We start from the raw sequence: 19,985 nt of genomic DNA, 5'->3' as shown, positions 1-19,985 counted from the left end.
TCAGGAAAATTCCAATTTTCAGCACAATCCCATTCAAGATCAGACAAACATTACAGGGAGACAGAACAGGATCGCTGACGGGTCTGCCGGCTTCCAGCGCCCCTTACAAAAAAGATGGCATACAGGTAAACAAGGGGGGTGGGGGTGGGGAAGAAAAAAATAGAAGATTAAAATAAAATGAAAAAATCGGTCTTAGCCTAGGCCCTGGAGTGGGGGTGCAGACTGAGGCCAAGGGAAAAAAAATAAATAAATAAATAAATAAAAACTAGACCTAGACCATGACTACTAAAAGTAGTCATGAAAATAAAGAAAACACATTGAATGAGATGGTGTGTCCAAACTTTTGGCCTATACTATACATTTGTATATATATATATATTTATATATATATATATATATATATTTATATATATATATATTTATGTATATATGCGTGGTCGCTAGTAGTGGCTTTCAGTAGGACTTTAAATGAATAAACAATTAGGGACCAAAGGGGAAGTTTAACCTGACCACAAAATGATGCTTAAAGAGGAACTGCACTTTTTTGGGAACTTTGCCCATCATTCCCAATCATCATACAAGACATGACTAAAGATGGACTTTTTTTTTTTAATTCTCACGGTGGCAGAGGGGTCAGTGCGTCTGCCTCACAATACGAAGGTCCTGCAGTCCTGGGTTCAAATCCAGGCTCGGGATCTTTCTGTGTGGAGTTTGCATGTTCTCCCCGTGACTGCGTGGGTTCCCTCCGGGTACTCCGGCTTCCTCCCACTTCCAAAGACATGCACCTGGGGATAGGCCCCTCCCACCTCCAAAGACATGCACCTGGGGATAGGTTGATTGGCAACACTAAATTGGTCCTAGTGTGTGAATGTGAGTGTGAATGTTGTCTGTCTATCTGTGTTGGCCCTGCGATGAGGTGGCGACTTGTCCAGGGTGTACCCTGCCTTCCGCCCGATTGTAGCTGAGATAGGCGCCAGCGCCCCCCGCGACCCCAAAAGGGAATAAGCGGTAGAAAATGGATGGATGGATGGATATATGTATATGAAGACGGTGCGGCGTCTTCAGTAATGCGGACGTTGTATCGATCCGTTGTGGTGAAGAAGGAGCTGAGCCGGAAGGCAAAGCTCTCAATTTACCGGTCGATCTACGTTCCCGTCCTCACCTATGGTCATGAGCTTTGGGTCATGACCGAAAGGATAAGATCACGGGTACAAGCGGCCCAAATGAGTTTCCAGGTCTCTCCCTTAGAGATAGGGTGAGAAGCTCTGCCATCCGGGAGGAACTCAAAGTAAAGCCACTGCTCCTCCACATGGAGAGGAGCCAGATGAGGTGGTTCGGGCATCTGGTCAGGATGCCACCCGAACGCCTTCCTAGGGAGGTGTTTAGGGCACGTCCAACCGGTAGGAGACGAAGTAGTCTTGTGATTTTTCCCACACCTATATATATATATATATCAATGTTTATATATGTATATATAAATATATATGTGTAGATATATATATTTATATATATGTGTGTATGTATATATATATATATACATGTATGTTATTGACCGTTTTCACCACTGTAACTGTTACTACACGACAGAAACAGACAAACAGCAGACAAGAGATGTCAAATAACTTTCATCCGTCTGTAAATCAGCAGGCAGCCTTCAGTCGCAATGCTGGCTGACTAGCGGTGCTGAGTCAGCATGTCTTCAAGTCCCCGAGGCTGTCATTCTCTATCTTAGTCTCTGTCTTTGCACTACCCATCACCTCTCCTCTCCTCTCTTGCCGCACTCTTCTGCTCGGCCTAATGGGAAACATCTTCAGTGCAGCCTTTATACATCTATTTGAATGACGCATGGCCACTGCCTGACTCACCATGTTCACCTTCCTTCTTTATAACCAGCGTTTTTGTCTGAGTGGGAAACTGTTGCACGGCTCGAACTGCTGCTCTGCAAACCAGAGGAGTTACAGCATGGTCCTAACCCGGGGGTCAGCAACCCGTGGCCCTACAGCTTTTTCAAAAATGTATTGAAATGGAAAAAAAAAATAGGGTGAAATATTTTTGGGGTTTTAATATGGTTTTTGTCGGAGGACAAACACGACACAAACCTTCCTAATTGTAAGAAAGCCCATTGTTTAATATTGTTGTGCTTCACTGATTAGAGTATTCGGTGAGCGTCGTTTTGTCCTTCTAATTTCTAGCAGGAAACAGAAGTCGTTACTTGTAGTATGAAAACAAAACGGAAGCAGGGAACAAAAGACAGTAAGCTACAAACAGCTACCGAAATATAGCTTGCCGATACGCTGCAATGACAAGACACGACACGACAGGAGCGACAATGACTGGAGGAGAAAACAGGTCTAAATAGGAGTGGGCTGATTGACACCAGGTGTGGCCAGGCGCCAATCACCTGCAGCTGAGGGGAAACAGCGCTCAGGGAGAAAGACAGGAAACAGAGAAAATAAGAGCGCTGACAGGAAATACCACACACACAGAGGAAAAAACTAAAACCCAAACTGTTAGGGGCAAGCCTGACAGCAACATAATCATCGTAATCAAAATGAAACCGAGCTTCAGAATCAGCAAGTTAGAAGTTTAGAGTGGCAAGAAGTGGGCTGGTCAGAGAGTGAAAGCTTGGGATGATGTATGACATGAGCGGTGGAAAAATAAAAGGGATGCCCTCATGAATGATGCATAGCTTTTCCCTCCAATTTTATTATGCAGGTAAACATAGCCAGCAGAAAAAAAGTGAGCGATGAAATGAGCTGGCGAGCGATAAGAGGAGAGAAAGTAGTTGTGTTGACAATGTGCACGGTAAGCGAGCGCTTAAGCGTGTTTGTGTTGCCAACAGGATGGAGAACCGCCTTGGAGAAGAAATGCATGTTGGGAATTTACAGGTTTATAGGATTCTTAATTGAGCTTGAGATGGTTTCCTGTGGACGGGACTCTCGCTGCTGTCTTGGATCCGCTTTGAACTGAACTCTCGCGGCTGTGTTGGAGCCACTATGGATTGAACTTTCACAGTATCATGTTAGACCCGCTCCACATCCATAGCTTTTGGTCCCCTAGAGGGGGGGGGGGTTGCCCACTTCTGAGGTCCTCTCCAAGGTTTCTCATAGTCAGCATTGTCACTGGCGTCCCACTGGATGTGAATTCTCCCTGCCCACTGGGTGTGAGTTTTCCTTGCCCTTTTGTGGGTTCTTCCGAGGATGTTGTAGTCGTAATGATTTGTGCAGTCCTTTGAGACATTTGTGATTTGGGGCTATATAAATAAACATTGATTGATTGATTAATTGGTGATGTCAGCCATCTTTATGCTACAGAGCCTTAATTGTAAAGTAATGTTGACGATGCAAGACTTTGTTGTAAAGACTTCAAGTTGTGTTGCTGAAAGGACTATTTGGCCCTTAATCAATAGTCAAAGTTTAAAGGGAAACTTCACTTTTTGGGGGAATTGTGCCTATCATTCAAAAGCTTTATGTAAGACGAGAACACATACTGTATGCTTACGGCAAGTAAAGAGGTGACTAACTGCATAACATGGCAGTAGTCTATTGCAGTGGTCCCCAACCACCGGGCCGCAGAAGATTTTTTTATAAAATAAACATAAAAAATATATATATATATATTTTTTAAATTAAATCAACATAAAAAACACAATATACACTTACAAATAGTGCACCAACCACAAAAAAACTCCCTTTTTCATGACAAAAATGTCCCTTTTTCATGACAAGGAAGAAAAAAAAAAAAAAAGGACACCAGGCTGATTGACACCAGGTGTGGCCAGGTGCCAATCAGCCACAGCTGAGGGGAAACAAAGCACTCAGGGAGACAAACAGCAAGCTGAATCTAAATAAGGGTGCCGACAGGGACTAAGGACAGGAAATTCTAAACACACAGAGGAAAAACTCAAACACAAACAAACTGTCAGGGGCAAGCCTGACACAAAGTAGCTGTTGTTGAAGTTTACCATGATTAGTAGTTGTTATTGTTGAAGGAAATAGCGCTTAAAATATGTAAATGTTATATGTTAATATGAATGTGCCTGTGACTACATTACATATATACTTTCAGTGTGTGTGTATATATATATATATATATATATATATATATATATATATATATATATATATGTCTTGATTGGATTATCCAGAGAATAGTGCTCGATACCGTGGTAGAGCCCAATATGTAGGTGTGGGAAAAAATCCCAAGACTACTTCATCTCTACAGAACTGTTTCATGAGGGGTTCCCTCAATCATCAGGAGATTTTAATGGCAGCATTCACATACAATGGTTTATATAGAGCACAGAGTGGGTGGGTACAGGCAGGCGTAGGGTGTGGTGATTGGCTCATGTGTTACCTAGGAGGTGTTTCCGTCTGTGGCGGCATTTTGAAATGATTTCACTGCGCTTGTTGAGGGATGACAGGTCTGGATGACTTATAATAAACAGTTTCTCTTTCAAGCATAGGTTGCATCTTTTATTACCACTGTTGTAAGGTGTGCTGGATGCAAGAATTTGCCATGTTATTGAATATTCAACATTATTGTCTTTGAGGTTCCAAATGTGTTTGCTGAGTTCTGTAGAATTCCGCAAAGTCTGGTTTCTAAAGGAGGCGTTGTGATTATTCCATCTTGTTTTGAACGCTCCTTCGGTTAATCCTACGTACGTGTCGGATGTGTTGATGTCCTTGCGTATTACCTTTGCTTGGTAAACGACTGATGTCTGTAGGCACCCTCCGTTGAGAGGGCAATCAGGTTTCTTGCGACAGTTACATTCCTTATTGGTTTCAGAGTCGTTTAGTCTGGGGGTAGGCAGTCCTTTTGCAATTGCTTTGTTGTGGTTTGAAATGATTTGTTGCATGTTATTCATACAATAACATGAAATGATTTGTTGCATGTTATTCATACAGCTGTAGCTCAATTTAATGTTGTTCTTGTTGAATATTTTTCTTAGGGTGTTGCCTTTGGGGAAGTGTTTGTCGATCAGAGTGAGGAACTTGCGGCCGATGTTGGTTGAGACGTTTTTGCTGAATGGCGGATTGTACCAGATGATGTTGTTTCGTTTTCTGCTCTTTTTTGGTTGGTTTCCTGGAGTGGGTTCATAGGTGAGGGTGAAGTTGTATCCGCTTTCATCAAGTGCTTTCTGGTACGGGGGGGTTGCTTGGTCCAATTCATATATATATATATATATATATATATATATATATATATATATATATATATATATATATATAAAGACAATATAACGTACATCCATAAATGTGCAATATATGTATCTGTACAGTAATCTTTTTTATTTATATCTGCACTTTATTGCTATTTTATCCTGCACTACAACAAGCTAATGCAACAAAATTTTGTTCCGATCTGCATTGTAAAGTTAAAATTTGAATGACAATAAAAGCAAATCTAAGTCTAATATAAAGCAGCGATGGAGGCTTTTGGAGGGGTTTTTTAGAGCCCTTCAAAAATCGAATCGAGCGAAACCCCTTAGCTACATTGTTCGCTGACTCTTCTTGGGGTTTATTTACGAATTAGAATGCAAAAAAAAAAACATGTGCTTGTCTCACATAAGTATTGTGAATGATAGGCAAAAAAAAAAAAAAAAAAGATGCAGTTCCCCTTAAAGGTTAGGCCCCAAAAGTAATGAGTGTCAGAGGCCTGATAAGCTAAGTTTGTGTGTATCTTTCATCCCTGTGAGCAATGCATCTTTTGTGACTTTTGGTAATAAAGCTATTAATCATGTTTGCTGTTTGGCCAAAAACGTGCAACAATGCACTCGCTGCAAGACGCCTCCTCTGGGATATCTGAGATGCGGAAGGCAGATGCTTCCTTGTGGTCTAGATAACATCTATTGGATATTTGATGGTGCAAATGTTGCTCCACAGTCTTATTTATAACCCCTTTTCAGAGTGCCGTATTTTTCGGACTGTAAGGCGCACTTAAAATCTTTTCATTTTGTCAAAACTTGACAGTAATCCGGTGCGCCTAATGTACGGAACAATTTTGGTTATATATAATGAAACTTAACCAGAAAATGTCAAAATATCCATGCAGATAAAACTAATAATATGATTTGGCACCGACTCATCGGTAACACCAAGCTGATATTAATGGTGTGTTTTCTTTAAATATTTATCTTAATAGATCTAGTTTACGAATTCCATACAGTAAAAGATTCGACCACTCCTGCTGTTCACCATTTTTTTTGTATTCCTTGTTAATTTTTTCTATTAATCGTGAACACTTCTGAAAACTTTGAGTTTGATCTGAAGTACTGACTGTCCAGAGTCGAGACCCAGGATGGACCGCTCGCCTGTATCGGTTGGGGACATCTCTACGCTGCTGATCCGCTTGAGATGGTTTCCTGTGGACGGGACTCTCACTGCTGTCTTGGAGCCACTATGGATTGAACTTTCACAGTATCATGTTAGACCCGCTCGACATCCATTGCTTTCGGTCCCCTAGAGGGGGGGGGTTGCCCACATCTGAGGTCCTCTCCAAGGTTTCTCATAGTCAGCATTGTCACTGGCGTCCCACTGAATGTGAATTCTCCCTGCCCACTGGGTGTGAGTTTTCCTTGCCCTTTTGTGGGTTCTTCCGAGGATGTTGTAGTCGTAATGATTTGTGCAGTCCTTTGAGACATTTGTGATTTGGGGCTATATAAATAAACATTGATTGATTGATTGATCTTTTTGCTTGGTCATTGATGATCCTCGTTCTCCCATTCGATTAGATCAGGGTTAAGGAACCTATGGTTCTAGAGCCAGATGTGGCTCTTTTGATGACTGCATCTGGCTCTCAGATAAATCTGAGCTGACGTTGCTTAACACGATAAGTAATGAATAATTCCACTTGTAATCACAGTGTTAAAAATAACGTTCAAAATATAAAACATGCTCATGCATTTTTAATCCATCCATCCGTTTTCCCCCGCACTTGTTCAAGAAGTTGCATTAATGGTAAGAAGTGATTTATTTATTATTGGTTAGTGTGGGGCTTGCCCTCCTGGGGGTTCTTCAGACCACCAAGCACCGACGTGAGAGCCTGTTTCAGGTTTACAATATTTATTTATTTTTCAATCCGTCTCTCAGTTGCTTTCCAGCAATTGTCTTTTTCTCTTTCGTTCTTGCTCGCACTCTGACTCTAGCTCCGACCCCGTCTCTCCTCCCGGCTGCTGCTTATAACAGAGCGACAGGTGATTAGATAACAAGGCCCAGGTGGGCCATCTATGCACCTGATTTCGAGGCCGGTCCTGGCAACACCCCGCTTCGCTGCGGGCCCGCAGGCCACGCCCCCTCCACAGTTAGCTTCAGAATAAGAATGTTATTACAAAAAATAAGGGACCTATTATACTCTGGAAATGTTGGTCTTAATTAAAAATGCACGCGTTTAGTTGTGTTAAAAATATATTATATGGCTCTTACGGAAATACATTTTTAAATATTTGGCTTTCTTGGCTCTCTCAGCCAAAAAGGTTCCCGACCCCTGGATTAAGAGAATAATAAAACCTGCACTGCTCTGATCTTTCTGTTTGTCTGCGGATCCCGAAAGCCAAACGAGATAAATAGATTGCGTGAGTATTAAAATGGCAAGATAGCTTTTAACCTTTTTAACGTTCTAAATATCCAAGCTAGTCTTACCAAAGGCCAGTTTGCAAAGCAGGCCCTCATTTATCTTCTTCTTCCCCCTTATGCACGTACACAGTATTGATTTAAATGTGCTGCCTTTGCAGAATGTCTATGCTTCCTTTAATGAAACACTTCTAATTCCTTCCACCTGCCTTCCTGCAAAATATTGTTTTCGATCTCTTCCCGTCTCCACTGCTCTGGTGTTTTCATATTCACATATACATATTTAATATCTAAACATACGTCTAATGTTCTGCTTTGTTCCGCTCTGTTCTCTCCAGACTTGGAACCATGTCATTTCTGGAAGTGGAGTGCCTTTGAGGACTACCTTCTCTTTTGTTTCGGCTTCAGCGTCGTGTGCGCCGTGGTCACCATGCTGCTGCTGGACTACGCCGTGTTCGTGGAGATGTTGGGCTCCCTGGCCGTCATGTTCGAAGCCATGCTGGGCGTCCCGCAGCTTTTGCAGAACCTCCGCAACCGCTCCACCAGAGGCATGAGGTACAATACCTTCCGGCTCAAATACGTAACACCCAGCCTAAAAGTGTGTCATCCTTAACCTCATCGCCCAAAGCAATCCAAAGTCTAAATCAGGCATCACCAACCTTTTTTGAAAGCAAGAGCTACTTCTTGGGTACTGATTAATGCCAAAGGGCTACCAGTTTGATACACACTTAAAAAAAATGCCAGAAATAACAATTTGCTCAATTTAACTGTAATATATATATATAAAAAAATGGGTATTTTTGTCTGTCATTCAGTCGAACATTTTTATCCCTTTTACGGAAGGTTTTTTGTAGCGAATAAATGATGAAAAAAAACACTTAATTGAACGGTTTAAAAGAGGCGAAAACAGGAAAAAATTCAAATGAAATTTTGAAACATAGTTTAACATCATCGCTTACGTGCAGTGATTTCTCCAGATTCTCTGAACTTTTTTGATGATTTTACGGACCGTAGATGGTAAAATCCCTAAATTCCTTGCAATATCTCATTGAGAAATGTTGTTCTAAAACTGTTCGACAATTTGCTTACAAAGTGGTGACCCTCACCCCATCCTTGTTTGTGAATTACTTAGCATTTCATGGAAGCTGCTTTTATACCCAATCATGGCACCCACCTGTTCCCAATTAGCCTGCACACCTGTGGAATGTTCCATATAAGTGTTTGATGAGCATTCCTCAACTTTATCGGTATTTATTGCCACCTTTCCCAACTTCTTTGTCACGTGTTGCTTGCATCAAATTCTAAAGTTAATGATTATTTGCAAACAAACAAAAATGTTTATCAGTTTGAACATCAAATATGTTGTCTTTGTAGCATATTCAACTGAATATGGCTTGAAAAGGATTTGCAAATCATTGTATTCTGTTTATATTTACATCTAACACAATTTCCCAACTCATATGGAAATGGGGTTTGTATATAGATGTATATATGTGTGTATACATATTAGAGATGCGCGGTTTGCGACGAAAAAATTGATTTTAATTAGATTCGGGCAGGTGGCGGTTGAACTATTTGGAAACATTTGATATACATGGTTCAGGGTTCGGTATCCTTTACCATTCAAAGAGTCATTAAGGACCCGTGTCACAAAGCGCAGAAGACAATAGAAGACGCAAACATTCTCTAGAATGACTGCCTGCAGTCACCCAGTAAATAGTACTAGGGCGTGCTATGGAGCCATTAGCTTTATTGCCTTCTACAGCATTTATGGTCTGTTTGTTAGTCCAGCAACATATTGTCTGTCAGGCATCCATGCAGACCTGGCCCCCCCCCACGTGCGTCGGTAAGGTGGGCGGGGTTGGGGGCGCGAGGGTGTAAAATATATTCAGGAATTGTCACGGATGCAAAGGATTCTGGGTATTTGTTGTGTTGCGTTTATGTTGTGTTACTGTGAGGATGTTCTCCCGAAATATGTTTGTCATTCTTGTTTGGTGTGGCTTCACAGCGTGGCACATATTACTAAGAGTGTTAAAATTGTTTATATCACAACCATCAGTGTACTCTGTGTCACCCAGTATGCCTTTCAATCTTGTACGTGTGATTACGGAAGCTGCATACAACATGTTGCTGGACTAACAATTTGTCTGTACATGAAGGTGTCAAAGGCAATAGCTTCATAGCACGCCCTTGTTCTTGTCATCAGGATGAACACCATTGAATATTCCCGAGAACGTTAGCAGCTCCCATTATCTTCTTTACTCTGTGAAACGGGTTTGAATAACTCTTTGAGTGGTAAAGTTGGTCGATCTCTGATGTATTTCAACGGGCGGGCGGTTGCGGTTCTGATAAAATGTTGGTTCGGGTGGACGGCGGGTGGATAACGACTTTGGTGATGTGGTTGCAGATGATATAATTGCCTATCCGCGCATCTCTAATACATATATATATATATATATATATATATATATATATATATATATATATATATATATATATATATATATATATATATATATATATATATATATATATATATATATATATATATATAATATAATGTGTGTGTATGTATGTGTACGTGTGTATACATATATCTCTGCGCTGCTGACCTGCCTCCGCTTGGGATGGTTTCCTGCTGGCTCCGCTGTGAACGGGACTCTCGCTGCTGTGTTGGATCCGCTTTGGACTGGACTCTCGCGACTCTGTTGGATCCATTATGGATTGAACTTTCACAGTATCATGTTAGACCCGCTCGACATCCATTGCTTTCCTCCTCTCCAAGGTTCTCATAGTCATCATTGTCACCGACGTCCCACTGGGTGTGAGTTTTTCCTTGCCCTTATGTGGGCCTACCGAGGATGTCGTAGTGGTTTGTGCAGCCCTTTGAGACACTAGTGCCCATCCATCCATTTTCTACCGCTTATTCCCTTGCTGAGACACTAGTGATTTAGGGCTATATAAGTAAACATTGATTGATTGATTGATATATATATATACATATATATATATATATATGTATATATATATATGTATATGTATATATATATATAGATGTATATGTATATATATATATATGTATATGTATATATGTATATATGTATATGTATATATATATATATATATATGTATATGTATATATATATATATGTATATGTATATATATATATGTATATGTATATGTATATATATATATATATATATATATATATATATATATATATATATATATATAATGTGTCTGTACATACAAGTTAGTTCTTGATGTCTCCCTCTAGGGAGTTTAGAGACTACCAATAACTATTTTCTTCACAATTATACGTCAACACTGTTGTTGGCTGTGAGTCATGTCCTATGACAAAAAAAAGTTATGTATGGCTGTTGTTTGTTCGCAGTTTGCAATACTTCATTTGCACTTTGACAATTCCCAGGGCCCTGGCACACTATGTAGATACAGTGTCCATGGACACAAAATACAAAGAGAAGGCGAGCGTGGCCTTGATTCCTTCTGCTGCTTTTTCCCTTGAGAGTTTGTCTCTTCCACTGCAGATGAGAGGAAGATATGTTATCTACTTAATATTTCCCACACATACTGCAAGCTCTGCTGTTAAACTGCAGTTCAGCTCCTCCACATTTCCATCGCTCTCACCCATCAGTCTTTATTTCAGTGAAAAGACATTTTATAGGGGAACACAGGCAGGGTTTGACGTTCAGCTTGGCAAACCATTTTAGGCAGGTGTCCGTCCAGGACTTGTTTTAAACGGCTTTTAAGTCGTAATGTGCTTAAATATGCTTCACTGTCTGTGATTTACTGCTGCCAGTGGCCTGAGGTTCTGTGTGGTGAATGTGCCCCATTTCACAGAAAGTGTCCTCAAGGGTTACAGCTGGGCTATCCAGAAGCATCCTATCAGCTCAGAGCGACCGTCTACCGAAGATTAAATGCGCAATAACACTCCATTAGGGCCCCGAGATGAGTAACGAGAAAGTTGGGCGTTTCATCCTGCCAAACTCAAATGTACGGAAAATTGTCTGCATACTCAATGTTATGATAATATATCATTGGCCGCTTAAATATCCACTTATACCTAATAACTCAGTCATATCTTCACTTACTCTCTTCACTTACAGTGATACTGACTTCTTGTCATATGGTAATGAATTACTAATATTTACCTGTAGGGCTTGGCAATATATCGAATATACTCGATATGTCGTGGGTTTGTCTCTGTGAGATGTAGAAAATGACTATTTCTGTCAGAGTTTGTTTGTGACGAACCCCAAGATGCAGAGAAGGAGGCAGGCATCGAGTGAGAAAGCATGATTTATTTTAAAATACTAGAACAAACAAAAGGTACAAACAAAAAGCGCGCACGTGGGCGGATAACAAACAAAAAGAGCTATGAACAAACAAAACTGGAAGCGGGGAACAAAAGCCAGTAAGCTACAAATAGCTAACAAAATATAACTTACCGCCACGCTGCAAAGATACGACAAGAGCGAGAAGAAGTGACATCGACAATCCACGACACGACAGGTAGCAACGACACAAGAGCGACATCGACATGACACGACAATAAGTCCAGCAACTGACTCAAGACAAAGCAGGTACAAATAGGAGTGGGCTGATTGACAACGGTGTGGTCTGGTGCCAATCAGCCACAGCTGAGGGAAAACAGCACACAGGGAGACAAACAGGAATCTGAACCAAAATAAGAGTGCTGACAGGAACTAAGGACAGGAAATACTAAGAACACACAGAGGAAAAACTAAAACACAAACAAACTTCGTGACTATTCGAGTATACGTTCTCACACAGTTTCTTTTAGCTGCGGGCATTACACTACAAGCTTTGTTCACTCTTTCTTGCCTCTCCTTCGCCCAGAGTGATAAAACAAGTGCACTTTATACTTATACTCGCGGAGCAGAGAGGTAGCGGCATGGTTAAAGTTAGCGGCGGCAGGTGGTGTAAGCGGAGCGGTGCGAGTGGTAATACGAGTAAAAGGAAGATCTGGTAACAAATGGAGGAAGAATAATTGACTCCCAAGAAAAAACAGCACGGGGTCCACCGTCTGGCGGTGGATTGGCTTCAAGCGGGAAGATGTTGAACAGACAACCCTAATATGTAAAGTATACGGCAAAAGCATAGTACAAAATAGTAGCATTGATACTAATTTGTAGCATCATTTGAAAAGTCAACCGCTAGAGCAGTGGTTCTCAAATGGGGGTACGCGTACCCCTGGGGGTACTTGAAGGTATGCCAAGAGATACGTGTACAAAAAGTGGACTTTAATTCAGTGTTGTTTTGATGTGTCGTCTTATTGACATCATGCACAAAAGTGCACTTTATTTGTTTTAAACCATTGTAGTGGCGTTCTGTACAAAAAGTGGACTTTAATTCAGTGTTGTTTTGATATGTCATCTTAGTGACATCATGCACAAAAGTGCACTTTATTTGTTTTAAACCATTGTAGTGGCGTTCTGTACAAAAAGTGCACTTTAATTCAGTGTTGTTTTGATACGTCATCTTAGTGACATCATGCACAAAAGTGCACTTTTTGTTTTAAACCATTGTAGTGGCGTTCTGTACAAAAAGTGCACTTTAATTCAGTGTTGTTTTGATACGTCATCTTAGTGACATCATGCACAAAAGTGCACTCTATTTGTTTTAAACTATTGTAGTGGCGTTCTGTACAAAAAGTGGACTTTTATTCAGTGTTGTTTTGATGTGTCATCTTAGTGACATCATGCACAAAAGTGCACTTTATTTGTTTTAAACTATTGTAGTGGCGTTCTGTACAAAAAGTGGACTTTAATTCAGTGTTGTTTTGATATGTCATCTTAGTGACATCATGCACAAAAGTGCACTTTATTTGTTTTAAACCATTGTAGTGGCGTTCTGTACAAAAGTGGACTTTAATTCAGTGTTGCTTTGATATATCATCTTAGTGACATCATGCACAAAAGTGCACTTTATTTGTTTTAAACCATTGTAGTGGCGTTCTGTACAAAAAGTGCACTTTAATTCAGTGTTGTTTTGATGTGTCATCTTAGTGACATCATGCACAAAAGTGCACTTTATTTGTTTTAAACTATTGTAGTGGCGTTCTGTACAAAAAGTGGACTTTAATTCAGTGTTGTTTTGATATGTCATCTTAGTGACATCATGCACAAAAGTGCACTTTTTTTGTTTTAAACCATTGTAGTGGCGTTCTGTACAAAAAGTGGACTCTATTTCAGTGTTGTTTTGATTTGTCATCTTAGTGACATCATGCACAAAAGTGCACTTTATTTGTTTTAAACCATCGTAGTGGCGTTCCCTACAAAAAGTGGACTTTAATTCAGTGTTGTTTTGATATGTTATCTTAGTGACATCATGCACAAAAGTGCATTTTGTTTCTAAACCATTGTAGTGGCGTTCTGTACAAAAAGTGGACTTTAGTGTTGTTTTGATATGTCATCTTAGTGACATCATGCACAAAAGTGCACTTTATTTGTTTTAAACTATTGTAGTGGCGTTCTGTACAAAAAGTGGACTTTAATTTTGTGTTGTTTTGATGTGTCATCTTATTGACATCATGCACAAACGAGCACTTTGTTTTTAAACCATTGTAGTGGCGTTCTGTACAAAAAGTGGACTTTAATTCAGTGTTGTTTTGATGTGTCATCTTAGTGACATCATGCACAAAAGTGCATTTTATTTGTTTTAAACCATTGTAGTGGCGTTCTGTACAAAAAGTGGACTTTAATTCAGTGTTGTTTTGATACGTCATCTTAGTGACATCATGCACAAAAGTGCACTTTATTTGTTTTAAACCATTGTAGTGGTGTTCTCTACAAAAAGTGGACTTTAATTCAGTGTTGTTTTGATGTGTCATCTTATTGACATCATGCACAAAAGTGCACTTTGTTTTTAAACCATTGTAGTGGCGTTCTGTACAAAAAGTGCACTCTAATTCTGTGTTGTTTTGATATGTCGTCTTAGTGACATCATGCACAAAAGTGCACTTTATTTGTTTTAAACTATTGTAGTGGCGTTCTGTACAAAAAGTGGACTTTAATTTTGTGTTGTTTTGATGTGTCATCTTAGTGACATCATGCACAAAAGTGCATTTTGTTTCTAAACCATTGTAGTGGTGTTCTGTACAAAAAGTGGACTTTAATTCAGTGTTTTTTTGATATGTCATCTCAGTGACATCATGCACAAAAGTGCAATTTGTTTTAAACCATTGTAGTGGCGTTCTGTACAAAAAGTGGACTTTAATTTAGTGTTGTTTTGATTTGTCATCTTATTGACATCATGCACAAAAGTGCACTTTATTTGTTTTAAACCATTGTAGTGGCGTTCTGTACAAAAAGTGGACTTTAATTCAGTGTTGTTTTGATATGTCATCTTATTGACATCATGCACAAAAGTGCACTTTGTTTTTAAACCATTGTAGTGGCGTTCCGTACAAAAAGTGGACTTTAATTCAGTGTTGTTTTGATGTGTCATCTTATTGACATCATGCACAAAAGTGCACTTTGTTTTTAAACCATTGTAGTGGCGTTCTGTACAAAAAGTGGACTTTAATTCAGTGTTGTTTTGATATGTCATCTTAGAGACATTGCACAAAAGTGCACTTTATTTGTTTTAAACCATTGTAGTGGCGTTCTTTACAAAAAGTGCACTTTAATTCAGTGTTGCTTTGATACATCATCTTAGTGACATCATGCACAAAAGTGCACTTTATTTGTTTTAAACTATTGTAGTGGCGTTCTGTACAAAAAGTGCACTTTAATTTAGTGTTGTTTTGATGTGTCATCTTAGTGACATCATGCACAAAAGTGCACTTTGTTTTTAAACCATTGTAGTGCCGTTCTGTACAAAAAGTGCACTTTAATTTAGTGTTTTTTTGATATGTCATCTTAGTGACATCATGCACAAAAGTGCATTTTGTTTGTTTTAAACCATTGTAGTGGCGTTCTGTACAAAAAGTGGACTTTAAATCAGTGTTGTTTTGATGTATCATCTTATTGACATCATGCACAAAAGTGCACTTTATTTGTTTTAAACCATTGTAGTGGCGTTCTGTACAAAAAGTGGACTTTAATTCAGTGTTGTTTTGATGTGTCATCTTAGTGACATCATGCACAAAAGTGCACTTTATTTGTTTTAAACTATTGTGGTGGCGTTCTGTACAAAAAGTGGACTTTAAGTCAGTGTTGTTTTGATATGTCATCTTAGTGACATCATGCACAAAAGTGCACTTTATTTGTTTTAAACCATTGTAGTGGCGTTCTGTACAAAAAGTGCACTTTAATTTAGTGTTGTTTTGATATGTCATCTTAGTGACATCATGCACAACAGTGCACTTTATTTGTTTTAAACCATTGTAGTGGCGTTCTGTACAAAAAGTGGACTTTAATTCAGTGTTGTTTTGATGTGTCATCTTAGTGACATCATGCACAAAAGTGCACTTTATTTGTTTTAAACCATTGTAGTGGCGTTCTGTACAAAAAGTGCACTTTAATTCTGTGTTGTTTTGATGTGTCATCTTAGTGACATCATGCACAAAAGTGCACTTTTTTTTTAAACCATTGTAGTGGCGTTCTGTACAAAAAGTGGACTTTAATTCAGTGTTGTTTTGATATGTCATCTTAGTGACATCATGCACAAAAGTGCACTTTATTTGTTTTAAACCATTGTAGTGGCGTTCTGTACAAAAAGTGCACTTTAATTCTGTGTTGTTTTGATGTGTCATCTTAGTGACATCATGCACAAAAGTGCACTTTTTTTTTTAAACCATTGTAGTGGCGTTCTGTACAAAAAGTGGACTTTAATTCAGTGTTGTTTTGATATGTCATCTTAGTGACATCATGCACAAAAGTGCACTTTGTTTTTAAACCATTGTAGTGGTGTTCTGTACAAAAAGTGCACTTTAATTCTGTGTTGTTTTGATATGTCGTCTTAGTGACATCATGCACAAAAGTGCACTTTATTTGTTTTAAACTATTGTATTGGCGTTCTGTACAAAAAGTGCACTTTAATTCTGTGTTGTTTTGATATGTCGTCTTAGTGACATCATGCACAAAAGTGCACTTTATTTGTTTTAAACTATTGTATTGGCGTTCTGTACAAAAAGTGCACTTTAATTTAGTGTTGTTTTGATATGTCATCTTATTGACATCATGCACAAATGTGCACTTTGTTTTTAAACCATTGTAGTGGCGTTCTGTACAAAAAGTGGACTTTAATTCAGTGTTGTTTTGATATGTCATCTTAGTGACATCATGCACAAAAGTGCACTTTATTTGTTTTAAACTATTGTAGTGGCGTTCTGTACAAAAAGTGCACTTTAATTCAGTGTTGTTTTGATGTGTCATCTTATTGACATCATGCACAAATGTGCACTTTGTTTTTAAACCATTGTAGTGGCGTTCTCTACAAAAAGTGTAGTTTAATTCAGTGTTGTTTTGATATGTCATCTTAGTGACATTGCACAAAAGTGCACTTTATTTGTTTTAAACCATTGTAGTGGTGTTCTGTACAAAAAGTGGACTTTAATTCAGTGTTGTTTTGATGTGTCATCTTAGTGACATTGCACAAAAGTGCACTTTATTTGTTTTAAACCATTGTAGTGGTGTTCTGTACAAAAAGTGGACTTTAATTCAGTGTTGTTTTGATGTGTCATCTTAGTGACATCATGCACAAAAGTGCACTTTGTTTTTAAACCATTGTAGTGGCGTTCTGTACAAAAAGTGGACTTTAATTTAGTGTTGTTTTGATATGTCATCTTAGTGACATCATGCACAAAAGTGCACTTTATTTGTTTTAAACTATTGTATTTGCGTTCTGTACAAAAAGTGCACTTTAATTTAGTGTTGTTTTGATGTGTCATCTTAGTGACATCATGCACAAATGGGCACTTTGTTTTTAAACCATTGTAGTGGCGTTCTGTACAAAAAGTGGACTTTAATTCAGTGTTTTTTTGATATGTCATCTTAGTGACATCATGCACAAAAGTGCACTTTGTTTTAAACCATTGTAGTGGCGTTCTGTACAAAAAGTGCACTTTAATTTTGTGTTGTTTTGATATGTCATCTTAGTGACATCATGCACAAAAGTGCACTTTATTTGTTTTAAACTATTGTAGTGGCGTTCTGTACAAAAAGTGCACTTTAATTTTGTGTTGTTTTGATATGTCATCTTAGTGACATCATGCACAAAAGTGCACTTTATTTGTTTTAAACCATTGTAGTGGCGTTCTGTACAAAAAGTGGACTCTATTTCAGTGTTGTTTTGATTTGTCATCTTAGTGACATCATGCACAAAAGTGCACTTTATTTGTGTTAAACCATCGTAGTGGCGTTCCCTACAAAAAGTGGACTTTAATTCAGTGTTGTTTTGATGTGTCATCTTAGTGACATCATGCACAAAAGTGCATTTTGTTTCTAAACCATTGTAGTGGCGTTCTGTACAAAAAGTGGACTTTAATTTAGTGTTGTTTTGATATGTCATCTTATTGACATCATGCACAAAAGTGCACTTTATTTGTTTTAAACTATTGTAGTGGCGTTCTGTACAAAAAGTGGACTTTAATTCAGTGTCGTTTTGATATGTCATCCTAGTGACATCATGCACAAAAGTGCACTTTATTTGTTTTAAACTATTGTAGTGGCGTTCTGTACAAAAAGTGCACTTTAATTTTGTGTTGTTTTGATGTGTCATCTTAGTGACATCATGCACAAAAGTGCGCTTTTTGTTTTAAACCATTGTAGTGGCGTTCTGTACAAAAAGTGGACTCTATTTCAGTGTTGTTTTGATTCGTCATCTTAGTGACATCATGCACAAAAGTGCACTTTATTTGTTTTAAACCATTGTAGTGGCGTTCTCTACAAAAAGTTGACTTTAATTCAGTGTTGTTTTGATATGTCATCTTAGTGACATCATGCACAAAAGTGCATTTTGTTTTTAAACCATTGTAGTGGCGTTCTGTACAAAAAGTGGACTTTAAGTCAGTGTTGTTTTGATATGTCATCTTAGTGACATCATGCACAAAAGTGCATTTTGTTTGTTTTAAACCATTGTAGTGGTGTTCTGTACAAAAAGTGGACTTTAATTTAGTGTTTTTTTTATATGTCTTTTTAGTGACATCATGCACAAAAGTGCACTAATAGCTTGTTTAATAAATACAGTTTTGGTAATTTGACTTAGTTGTGATTTTCCTCTCTGCATGAAAGTTAAAAGGAGCATATATTAATGCAGTATGAACAATAATGTTTTAATGTAGACACATAAAATCATCATACTGCTATGATTATGTGCATTGAGTGTTAATTAAAGGCTAAGGCAAAATATCGAGATATATATCGTGTATCGTGACACAGCCTAAAAATATCGAGATATTGATAAAAGGCAATATCTCCCAGCCCTATTTACTTGTCAACTCTGCTTCAAACTTTCTTTAGGAGTCTATTCTGGTTTTAAAAAATAGCCCGTTTTTGGCACTTCTTGCCCATGTGCATGAAACATATCATGGATTTTCCAATTTGTTCAGTAAAGTTTAAAGTCCTACTGAAAGCCACTACTAGCGACCACGCAGTCTGATAGTTTATATATCAATGATGAAATATTAACATTGCAACACATGCCAATACGGCCGCTTTAGTTTACTAAATTGCAATTTTAAATTTCCCGCGAAGTGTCGTGTTAAAAACGTCGTGGAATGATGATGCGTGCGTTCGACGTCTCGGGTTGTAGCGGACATTTTCCAGCCCGATCTAAGCTATAAGTAGTCTGCTTTAATCGCATAATTAGACAGTATTCTGGACATCTGTGTTGCTGAATCTTTTGTAATTTGTTCAATTAATAATGGAGAAGTCAAAGTAGAAAGATGGAGGTGCGAAGCTTTTAGCCTTTAGCCACACAAACACACGGTGATTCCTTGTTTAAAATTCCCAGAGGTGAAGCTTTACTATGGATCAGAGCGGTCAAGCGAACATGGATCCCGACTACATGTCAACCGGCAGTTTTCGGTGAGAAAATTGTGGTAATAAGTCGCCTCTTACCGGAGACGTCAGCGGAGCTTCCGTCCTGCTGCAGCTGCCGTGACTTCCCTCAGAGACTCTGGCGTCAACACACCCATGACCACACCCCTCCGACTTTCAGGTACTATTTAATCTCACTAAAACACTAGCAACACAATAGGCAGATAAGGGATTTTCCAGATTTATCCTAGTAAATGTGTCTAATAACATCTGAATCTCTCCCACTGCAATCGCCTTTTTTTTTGTACTTTTTTTTATTTTTTATTCCTTCACTCTAAATTTCCTCATCCACAAATCTTTCATCCTCGCTCATATAAATGGGGAAATTGTCACTTTCTCGGTGCGAATGGCTCTAGCTGCTGCTGGCTATGATTATAAACAATGTTC

General features: G+C 38.6%; 1 protein-coding gene across 2 annotated transcripts in view; it reads left to right on the top strand.

The window, feature by feature from the left end:
• Positions 1-19,985, top strand: part of LOC133563704 (potassium voltage-gated channel subfamily G member 4-like) — a 198,755-nt gene that overhangs the window by 3,486 nt on the left and 175,284 nt on the right. For both annotated transcript variants that reach the window (XM_061917993.1, XM_061917991.1), the window contains exon 2: positions 7,910-8,126. The gene's annotated coding sequence lies outside the window, so the exon portion shown is untranslated. The remainder of the gene's footprint in view (positions 1-7,909; positions 8,127-19,985) is intronic.

Source organism: Nerophis ophidion, linkage group LG12 (genome assembly GCF_033978795.1).
Source record: "Nerophis ophidion isolate RoL-2023_Sa linkage group LG12, RoL_Noph_v1.0, whole genome shotgun sequence".
Classification (NCBI taxonomy): domain Eukaryota; kingdom Metazoa; phylum Chordata; class Actinopteri; order Syngnathiformes; family Syngnathidae; genus Nerophis; species Nerophis ophidion.
This window is presented reverse-complemented; position numbering and strand designations above follow the sequence as displayed.